We start from the raw sequence: 12,117 nt of genomic DNA on the forward strand, positions 1-12,117 counted from the left end.
TTTTGAAGCTAAATGAAAATTATTTTTTCTTACAAGGTCTGGCTGTCCTATCTCAAAATAGCTTGAAAGTATATATTTGGCACTGATCAACACTCTCCAGCCCGCAGCTACTTGAATCATCTTGTTGTGGTGTCTGTACAGTTAGAAAGATATGTTAGAAATTGTTAATATCTGAACAAAACAAAATTATTCAATAAGTTCAAAGGCATAGCATGAAATAGACATTAGTAGAGGGAACGACTTTCTACCTCTAAATCTATTGGCTCTATTAAATCCAAAAGATGGACATTAGGAGGACAGTGATCCAATGCATCTAGAAGCCTTCTAATACAACTGCAATACATATAATTCAGTTAGTGTGCATTAAATCAAAATAATGAAGTTTAAAGTTAAAAATAGCACACACACCACTTATAATTTCAGCTCTCTGTGTGTGTTTTTAAGAGAGTTGAATAAAAAGCATTGCTTCTACTGGATGTCAATAGAAGCAAAGCTCCAGTGGTCACTGCGTAAGGAAAAAAGCATTAAGAAATCAAAGGCTACAAGAGTTCTCAATCTTAAAGAAAAATCCCAAAAGATGCAGTCACCCACATACTTGTTATGGTATGGAAGTAGCAAAACATCGACAACATCAAAATCGCAGTGTCAGAACCAATTGGAAATATCCATGGGAGTTTCCTTTGTATCTCTTAACTTGAAGGAAATGGCAGGATCAATAATATGAACTGTATGCTGTACAGCGTGGTTAGGCCAACTTCTCATCATGGTGCATTGGACCAAACAATAATTAGGGTAGGGTGTAAAGGAGGTACAAGAAGGATTGTTTTACAAACAAATATAAAATAAAAGACACTTACTAGAGCATTGCAAGAATGATAGTATCTAAGCAATACTCATTCTTATGAGCCAATGCTGCCAAGCATGGTTTTGTCAAGTCAAAATTATTCACAGAAGTTTCATCCTCAATATGGACAACTATGTTAGGGCCCAGCTCCTACAACCTTCTCTGTATCTGCAGCTCCATCTGTACAGTCTCCACATCTATAACAGATTTGGATTCTTTTATTTGCTGCTTCTGTGACTCCTCATAAGCAGCTTTCCCTCTGGTGCTCTTTGAGTGGGTTACTTCAACAACCTTAACCTCATCTACCTTCAACTTTCTTGTAGGTGGAATTAATAATATGTCTCTCATTTTGATGTCCTACCATTCCACAGGATGGACCAGCTTGTCATACCTCCATCTCACTCTGGACAAAGTGTTGAAGTCTTTGGCCATCAGAGTTACCCTGTGAGCATGGGCTGCTACCAGCATTGCATCTTCAAAATATTTCTCCAAGTAATCCTCTGCCATTTCCTGTAAGGAAAGAATGGCAGTCCTGTTCCACCTGAAACCAAGGTGCCAACTATTACATATGTCTTTCACTAGTCTCTGAAAAGGTGCCTTGGGGATTGCAAAGCCTATAGCTTTCTATTGCTTCCTGATCTCCTTTAGCACACCTGCACCATGTTTCAATCTCTTGGCCTTTTGCTGGAGCAGGCTCATTGGCTTCCCCTTCTTGCCATGTGCAACTCTTCCCTTTGGAGGCACACTAAATTCTTTGATACCTGCCCCAGCTACTACTGCTGCAAGCCCTTGCCCCTTGCCAGCAATCCTTGCAGTTGACTTGGTTCTTGCCATCACTCTGACAAGCTACATACAAAGTAATGGAAAGAGATTACAGCTATGGAGAACATGGAATGATACAAGAAGGCAATGACAGGGGTGGATGAAGCAACATTTATAAATTTGCAACAAAACGCGATTTCGACAGTTTGAAATTCCTAACAGCTCACTCTTGCGTTTTTCTGCAAATACCTGAAGTAACATGCTATTACATTCCTACAATGATTTCTCTTTCTTTACAACTAAATACAATATGGATTGAGTTTATGCAAGGAGTGTACAACCATGGATAACTTGGAAAGACACAAAATCACAATGATAGGGGTGGATGAAGCAACAATTTTATATTTGCAACAAAATGCAATTTCGGCTGTTTGAAATTCCTAAAGCCTTCTCCTTGCGTTTTCCAGAAAATTCATGAGGCAACATACTGGAACATGTCTTCAGTCATTTCACTGTGTTTGTAACTTGGTGCAGGATGGATTGAGTCTATGGAAGGCAAGAAGTGATCAATCTCTCACTTAACCAGCCCAATTCAAAAGTCTTCCTACTTGTGGTTGTAGTGGAAAAAGCTAAGGAATGCATATAATATTTATCCTAATATCTAAGCTACATCACATCACTTAGTACCTTATCCCAATATACTATTAAACAAGAAGATAAGGATATAGAGAGTGTAACTGACCTGGAAGCTATCTGTAGGTGTGTTGTGCTGGTGATGAGTACCCTGTGCTGGGGATGAACCTGTGCTGCTAGTCAAGATGCTGATGGTGCAGAGTAGGGAGGTAGAGAGGCAAGAGAGCTGAGAGGGGAGGGCCAAGACAGGAGATATTAAATAGGAGGGAAAAGATTAGTGCAAAATACAAACAAAGCAGCTACTAAATACCACACGTGTGGAATGGAGTCGTTTTTTCACATGTGTGGATGGGACCCAGATCTCTTGGAGTTTGAAACTTGGCACGTGGAATGGCACTTTTTGCCTTGGAACTTGTGCCAATCATGATTTCATAATCAGATCCATAACCACTCTTCCCTCCCCGTCTTTCATCCCTGCCAGCACCCTCCCATCATCCTTTTCCTTCCCCCTCTGATCCCTTCCTACCCAACACACTCCATCCAGACTCTCGGGGGGTCCACTATATGGAAGCCCCTCCTACGACGTGCGTTCAAGCGGTATTTAAAAATCCCCTTATCTGTGAATTTTGAGCTAATAAAACTACCCCTTTTTCTTTATAAACTTACGGTTTTTTTTCCAAAGTACAATTAAAATACCCCACTTGTAATTGTATTTCTGTAAATTTACCCAATATTTTGGATTAAAAAAACCCCACCTAATGATCGCACGTGGTAGACTTACATATTTTGAGGTGCACCCCCCGAGTCCAGACTGTAACCTACCTGAAGACTACTACCACTGCCAGATCTCCAGGTTACCTAGGCTGCAGCTCAAGTTTGGAAGAGAGCAGAAGATTCACCAGTGCAACTCCAACAACATGGAAAAGGAAAAGAAAGGTCAGAGATCTATATTATTTTCAATGTTTTTTGATATATATTTCTTCCATCCATAGAATTCTTGAATCTTACTGCCCAGGAATCTAGTACATCACCCTAGGATTTGATTGGAGATGGATATCAATAGAACCTAGAAGTTTGCAACAAAATGCGAGGAGAGTGCTTAACATTTTCCAAATGGCCCTATATCGCGTTTTCCTGCAAATTCTTATATTCCTTTTGGTTTTCATTTCTTCCTCATTGTTTTGCTTTCTTTGGCCTTGGGGAATTCTTCCTAGTATCATCTACTATCCAGGAATCTGTGAGATGATCCTAGCATTTGATTGGAGATGGATATCAATAGAAATGGAGAATTTGCAACAAAATGCGAGGAGAGTACTTGACATTTTCCAAATGGCCCTACATCGCGTTTTCTTGCAAATTCCTGTGTCCCTTTTGGTTTTCACTTCTTTCTCATTGTTTTGCTTTCTTTGGCCCTGCGGATTTCTTTCTTGATGAAGAGAAAAGTTTTTACTTTGGAACAGTTGATTCTCAGGCCCCTCCTTTCAAGAGGAAGCTGGACTTTTCTGCTGCTATACTTAGACCAGAGCAATCACCAAGTGAGTCATGTGTGCTCATGAAGGGAGTTGTTTGGTGATATCCTATACATTCCCTGATTGCATATGTCAGCATCATATAGAATTCATGATATATAAATTTTTGTTCAGGCAAAAGGAAGAGACTGGAGCAGAAAGTTGAGTCTTCCCTTTCAAAACAAAAGGAACCAGAAAAGGACAAATCTCTAGATTTTCTCCTTTTTGACTTTCTTCACAAGTGCAAGGCTCAGAGGAACTTCCACATATATCACAGTATTTTCAACAGGGAGTTCACTATGAGCTCTGTGTACTGGAGCATCACAGAGATTTTCTTTCAGACCATTGGAATACTTTCAAACAACTGACAGAGGCAGGAAGAATTGTGGAAGGTGAAAAGGTTTTTGTGTATATAAATCATATTGTCTCCATTGACAGGCTGAGGTACCATGTGAATAGAAGATTTGACAGCCTGCCTGAGGAATATAAATTCAACTGTAACTTGCACACCAGAAAGTGTAGAGTGCTTGAGGAAACCATGGCATTCCTTATGTACATTATCTTCCATCAGCACTCTCTAGAAGAGCAAGGGCAGGAGGCTAAAGAAGAAGACACATCTGAAGCAGAGGAAAAAGAGGATGTTCTTGTGGCAACAGAAATGGTAGAGCAGGAAGAAGATATCAACCTCTAGGATGAGGGGCTGTAAGTGGCTGCTCTTGACCTTGTTCAATTGAGGACTGAAACTCTTAGGGCAGCACAGCCAGTTGAAGATTTTGATGTTCAGAGCAGCAACCATGCAGTGCCCATGCTTCCAGGTGTCTTGATTGGTGGTAAAGATTATGTTTTCCTCCATGATATAGAGTGTATGTTCAATTTGAGGGAGGACTATGCCATTTCCCTTATTGCCCAGCCTTCAAGGCTTAACAAGGAGCTTGGCATAGAGGATGACCATTCACTACCGGCTTTGGAAACAACTTTTGATCCTGTAGAGGCCCTTACTATTTGTTTCAAAGAGGCTGAAAAGTTCCAAGAGCCAGATGAAGCTGCCTTCCAGCTCATACAGGAAGCTATGAATCTCTCAGCACTATACAAGGGAAAGCTTAAAGAAGAGGCTTGACTGGAGGGGAGAGGAATAAATCTTTGGAAAGATGAACTTCTTGTTGCTGATGAAAATGAGAAGGTATGATATTGTTACTTCAAATCAAATACTTTATCTTGTGTTTAAATGTTTTGTAGTTGTGTATTGTCTCACTCCAATCTTTTGATATATGGCAGCTACAAATTGAGGATGACACATTCCTCCAGAGAACAAGTGGAAGCAGGCCGGCTGGGTTTGGCAAAATGTCAAGCCTAGCTCGTTATATTCATGATCTAGGCAGTGCTAAGATCTTGATTTACCATAGGCAGTTGAGCAACAATGGAGAAGCCATTGTTTACTTCTTTAAATGTTTGTCTAGGGTTTTAGGTGGACATGATCTTTCATGGCAAAAGGAAAAGATCATTTTAATAGAGAGGCTGTCTACCATAGATATATTTGGGGATTATGTGAATAAGCAAGCCTCCAGGGCCTCTTACTTTTTGTCTTACACTTCTTATGCATTAGCATGTGGTGTTAAGGAGCCCAAATGTCTGGAAGGCTATGGAAAACACAAGCTCTTTTTCCAATGCTTGAAGAGCATCCTTTCTATTTTTTTCGGGACGGAGTTTCCAAGCAAATCCAATATACAAAAATACCAATTTCTCAATAATTCGACATAGACCATGCAATGTGCATATGTGACCATTACATAGTGGAATGTCAAGAATGGCCTTGAAGTCAGGGTCAACTTTATCTCTATTGGGTGCTCTCTTCCACCATTTGGAATCCATTACTTGAGCTGATTCTTTGCACTAAAGATAAGGAGACTTTGAGTTTCCTCCTTTACTAACGTTATACATGCACTTAAGTGTTTTAAGATCCCCCGCCATGTGCCACTCTACTTGAAAATCACCTTTTCCTGCAACATGGAGATTCTCTCCTTGCACTTGTCTTTTAATTATTCTTGGTATTTTCGTGTGGTGAAACACCCAATCTAGTGTTTCATGGTCTTCTGTCTTCACCTGTGATTATAGAAAACAAAAGTCTTACTATAAAAGATTTGAAAACAATGACTAAAATCAAGTATGAAACAAAAAATGATCATACCTTGAATGAGCCTAACCACCATATGTGTTTCTCCGACTGCACACTAAAATACTTCGAACTCGCTTCAGTCAATGATGTATCAAGTGCTCCATTCATCAATGTAATAGTAATCCTTTCCATTTTCTTTTCCTTTACAACCTCACACTCATCCAGTTTGATAACAAATTTCAAAATGCCTTTTCACTCCTCAAATGTTATTCCATAAAACTCGACCATTCTTCTTTGAAGTTGTTGTAGAAATATATTGTTCCAAGGGTCATACACAGTGGTTCCTTTACCACCATGAAATATTTCTTCAATATGGATATATTGCCCAATAAACTCATCTATACTTTCATTCAAATGACCTCTTATCCTCCACACGGTTGCTGGATTTGGCAGTAAAACTCGTTTAATCCTTTGATCTCTCAAAGTTGAGGATATCGCATGGAAAATTGAACTATATCCCTTCCTGCTAACTCCACTAACATCAAGAGCCTCTTGGATTGTAGTGCCATCAACTTGATTATTGGATATAAAGTCCTCTACAACAGTGCGTTTGATTGTTTTGTATTTTTTTTCTTCAATCAAACCTTTTGCTACACCACAAGAAAGCAATCCTTTCATTTGTTTAACAGGAAGAGGGTTGGGATCCATATTTTCTTTTGCAGGCTCCAATAGTTTCTTATAGTAACAACACAATATGCCTATATCATTCAACACCTCCATTCTTGTTTTGCGTTAATGGAGAAAATAGATATAGTCATTTGAGAGCCTTTTTGAGTATAAAAAATGAAAAATTTCAAACTAGCCTTGCTTCTTGAATTCTTCGCTTGCATCCACCAGTCCCAGCCTTCAAATTTGCAATGTTTTTAATCTTCTTGCTTCGTAGTCTATCTCCAAGCACGGTTCTCTTCCTTCTTACTCTTGTCAACTCTTTTTTGCTCTTTGAATGCTCCTCAATTTCATTCTGCCTGCTGCTCCAATTTTGCACGAATGGCTACCTCTTGCATCCTGGCCCCTTTTTCTTGTAGGTACATCGTTTTATATGTTTCTGCAAATGCAGACTACGCTGAAATATAACCAAGAAGTCCATTTTGTCTATCACTCGCAAACCTCAGTAGTGTGGTTGGATTGACAAATGTAGGTGTAGAGTTTTTTACTAGACATTTTGGATATATGCTTCCATCGCACCATAAGTCAATATGTTGAAGCCCTTCTCTTCTCATATTTTCCTGTTGTTGAGCATTCAGCACCGTATCCTTTCGTCTTTTTTATGTTGGAGCATATTGTTCTTGTAAGTCGCGATGTGAAGATGGTGTAATCGCTTCTTATGAGATTGTGACTCACTAGTATCGCCATTTTTGGTGCTTCTGAGGTTGCAAAGTTTGCTTGTCAATCTCATAGTCTTTTTGTAACATGAATCGTGGAAGTGTGGTTGTATCCATGCAATCATCAAGTTCAATGAGTGATGGATTCTTTATGAGAGGCTTGCACACGTCGTCAAAAGAGATGTGGAATCTTCGGGAAACAAAAAAAAACTAAGGAGATATTTATTGCAAAATCGTGTTAGTTAGACAAAAGATTATCTTATTCCTTTCTGAACTGACAGTTCTATAGTCCTTACTCACTGTTCAGAGCCACGTTTCCGTATTTTACTATTTTTGAGGTCTTTTAGGAGAGAAATAAATCAAAAAATAGTGAATTTCTTACAGGGCCCCAAAATGAGCTCCCTTTTTCCCTAATGACATATAGAGCTTCACTCCCCTTGAAAGAAAGCTATGGAGGCTCACTCTCCTATATATATATATCAAAAGACCGAGACCGGGGTCGGGGTCAATTTTGGGGGTTTTTTCTTTTCATTTTTTTTTCAAAATAAAAATTTCCTTTCCACTCCATGCGGGTTTCTTTTTTTTTCTTTATTATTATTATTATTATTATTATTCCTTTTTTCCTTTTTTTTTCTTTGGAAAAATATTAACGATGATATTTTAGGACTGGCCACGACACCTTGCGTGGCATCGCTCTGCTCTTCTGCCCTCTATGTACGCACACACACACGCACACACACATCGTGCAGAACTGAGAAATGACTGGGTGGGACAGAATCGAAAAAATGAATGAAGGTCAACAACATACACACAATCACGCCTTTCTTTGCCTTTCCTGTGCAGGATAAATTTGACTTCAAATAGCAGCCCGAGCTGCATGTGGAGCTTGGTGCAGGGCATATCCCTGGCAGCGGCACCAAAAATGTGCGCTCTTGCCGCACGTGTCGGAGAGCTAGGGACGCCAGGCACCGTATGCGAGCCACGAATGGCTGCAAGCACACAACCAGAAACCAGCAAGCTCAAATAGGGAGCAATGGTGTGTCACTCACCGCTCAGACCGCCATTGTGAAGGATTCTCATGCCGAGATGAAGAAGGAGCCACCGTCGCCACTCAACCGCACTGCCGTGCCGCCACGCAATGCTTGATCGGTATCCTCTGTCTCTCTCTCACACACACGCAGGAGAAGGGGATGGAGAAGATAAAGCAAGAGCACTCCTTGTATTCAACACATTGAGAATGAGAGGTTTTAGGTTACATTTGACTCTTATATGTGACGTAGCCATTCACACATGGGCGCCCACACATGGTCGACCGATCCTAACCCTTATCCTGATGAAATTCGAGGTGCGCCTCTCATCGGCAATCACCCAATCCCTTTATCCTTTACATGTGGTGCCGACAAGCCCGGCCCATGACTCAGAATACGTAAAATAATTATATGACATAAAAAGTAATAAGTCTTAACGTTCGCCATAGGTTTACACCAATGCATGTCGGTAGCTTCCAAGGCATGCCTATAGGTACCTAGGAATGCATGTAGCTTCCAATGCATGCCGGTAGCTACCTATGCCTACGAGTACCCTCCAATGCATGCTAATAGCTACTTATGCATGTGACTAGCTTCCTAGGCATGCCAATAGCTTCCTCAGCATGCCGGTAGCTTTATGCATTATGCCATATGCATTAGTGCTATGCATTAGCCATATGCATAAGAGTTTTAAGTATTTATGTTTTTTTCTGGATAGATGGCAAATAACTTGAGGGGCATGTGATATCCCCATAATATTTGTAAGTATATATTAGCCTCCAATTGTATCATATCTTTTGATTAAAGAAGGTTATCTTAAATAACAACTTTCTAAAATGTTCATTTGTTTGTATCTCCATAGTTTGAAGCAGTGGACTGCTCCTCTATCCAAGATGAATATGATTTTGCATTACAATGGGGTTTGCAAGCTCTATTTGATAGGGTGCAAGATGAAGGATATATTTTTATTACTTGAGGACATGCTTGGCAAGCATGGAAAGAAAAAACATTCCTAAACCCTAAATCTCTTCGTCTTTACAAAATTGATTTTCACTTATGTTAGTTTTATTGTGTTTTAGGATCATGTAGCTAGAAACGGTGGTGTAAATGTCCAAGCAAGAAGAAATGGCAATGTGAGAATCAAAGGGGGTGGAGCTGCAAGAAACAATATTAATCGCACATCATGAGATCTAGATAGCCCCTAGCTCCATAGATTTTCATTTTACGCTTTATCTTGTTGTATATGAGTTTTTTGGAATCATATGCTTATGTAATTCTGTTAAGTATTATTATTGAATTTTGACATTCCTAAAACCATGAATTGCAATTGTCTTTTTTTTGGGGTATTTATCAAGTTTTACATTATGCTTGTCCATGATGATGTGAAGTTGTGTTAGTTTTACTATGTCTACATTAGAAAAAAAGATCAGCATCCAAGCTCGTTAGCGAGAGCACATTGGTGGGCAGATGCCATCAATTTGTAATCAAGTTTTTTGTGATAAGGAGTAACATTGTTACTCTCCACTTAGTTCTACAGTTGAGTGCTTTGTATTGTGTTGATACATTTTTTGTTATGCTATGTATTGCTACATGGTATTAGAGCATAGGCTTTAGGCAAACCTTGGTTTTGATAGTTTACTATTTGAAGGGAGACATGGAGAGATGGCCCAACCTGCAAACAATGCAACTTCTCGTGCTCACCCTCCACCTTTTGGTGATGGGAAGTTTTATGGGACAAATTACACTTTTTGGAAGATCAATAGTAGTTTTATTCTAGATTCATATGAGTTGTGGAAAACCACAATAGTAGTTCACACCAGGGTGGATCCTACTCTTGATCTAGCAGATCCATTACATACCATATTGATAGATCCAATTCCTACTTTGGCATGGAGGTGAAGGAATGTATGTTATCACTAATGTCACTCTGATTGGGTGATAAATTTGAATTAGCATATAAAACCACATCTTCTAAAGCATGGCAAGTTCTAAAGATCCAATATTAGATGGTCAATCAAACAATGATTTCAAACCTTGAGATTTCGCTTGCAGTAGAAAGGCATTCAGATGGAGAAGCACCAAAGTACTTATCACGGATAAATAACTGCAAGATCAAATGGTGGTGGTGGGGATCACTAAGACCAGTGACACGATGAGTTAGCCATGCAGGTACATTATAGTGTTATCCCACAAGTTTGGTTACCTCACTGAATAAGCAGGTATAGAACATGCCTCTTACTTCTGAAGATTTTACCAGTGAATGTGGCATTCTCCATACATGCAAAGAAAGTCAGGGGAAGGGCTTTTGTAAGCCCAATGCATCTGAAAAGAAGAAGAAATATAAGGTAAATTATTTATACTATGATGAGCATGGTCATTTGGTCAAAGCATCATGTAGATTGGAAGGAAACGAGAAGAATGGCACTTTAAAACCTTAGAAGGAGTCTGGAAATAGTGTTGAAGTAGAATCAGAGATGTTTGTGGCAAAAGAAGGAATATGTATAAGGGCCATTTATGTTCTTTGTCTATAATATTTCAACATGAATAATGGTACGCGTTTGCCCCATCTGCCAACAATTAATATCATGCTCCTTTTTCTTGATTTTATCTTGGAAAATGATTTAGCATAGGAGGAATAGGAGAAGCACAAATGGACCAACCTACATTCTCTTCTTTTGTATAGGGATGAAGCCATCAAGTGGTATGAAAAGACTAGTCAAAAGAGAATTGAAGCATTCAATGAGAAGCTAGGTAGCAAGAATTTTGAAAAAGCGTGTTGAGATATAATAGTGCTCTTCATATCACTTAGACTAAAATGGGAAGGACCTTATGTTGTGCATGAAGTTTTTTTTAATGGAAGCTACTAGTTTAAGGATCTTGATAATAGGATGCATCCAAGCAAGTTCAAGGGCTTCAGGTTCAAGCCATACCACATCAAAATCATGTAGAGCAAAGGAGACATGGGGTTGGGGAAAATATGTGAGAGGTGTTTTGAGTCCAATGAAGTCAGGACATGGACATGCTTAGAGGAGGAAAAGACAGTTGTAGGAAGATATGATGAACATATGCTAGTCTAGAATATAGTGTGTAGTAGAGATTGTATGAAAAGGATAAATAGAATGGCCATGAAATAACTAGAAAGGGAAATTGTTAATGAATATATGGGGAGAGATCTAGATGATTAAATAGATGTGCATGGGGATTTTGAAGGTAACAGGTGGCAGTGTGTCTTGTAAGGAAGGTAGAAAAAGTAGTGTTTTGCTTTTTGCTACAAAAGGGGATTTTCATTGAAGGCCATAGGACTAGAGGGAGACTTTTGAGAGAGCAAATTAGAGAGGTAAGAGGAGGGAGAGGAGTTTTTTTTGGAGGAGGGACGTGAAACAACCCATTTAAGGGGCTTTGAAGTGGTATGAGCAGGTTTGGGCAAGACTAGAGGAGAGGGAGAGCGTGTGATTCAGTGGATCAACTGAAGGTTGCAAAGGCAAGCCCTAGGATATCTATTGCATCTCTGTTGGAGCTTGATGCTATCTAGGAGAAGAGTGTTTGAGGAATAATATCTATAGTGGTTTCTAGCTATGGAGGTTCTCTCAGTTGTTATGTTTTTTCTCTCTTTTTTGAGCCTAAGGTCTCAAGATTGTTGAGACTTGTTTGGTTTTATATATATGCAAAAGACAAAGTGTGCAACTGGCATAGGATATGATATGTGACTAGGCATAGCTCCTCTTGGATAAGGATTGTGATAAGGCATTCGTGGAGCATATGCCATTGGCATAACAGGAGGCGTAGGAGCTACATGAGCATGGGTAGCGATGGTACATATGGTCGATATGCACACTGGTATGCACTG

This window comes from Cibotium barometz, chromosome 51, assembly GCF_041138505.1.
Source record: "Cibotium barometz isolate CiBa-2024 chromosome 51, ASM4113850v1, whole genome shotgun sequence".
Taxonomy (NCBI): Eukaryota; Viridiplantae; Streptophyta; class Polypodiopsida; order Cyatheales; family Cibotiaceae; genus Cibotium; species Cibotium barometz.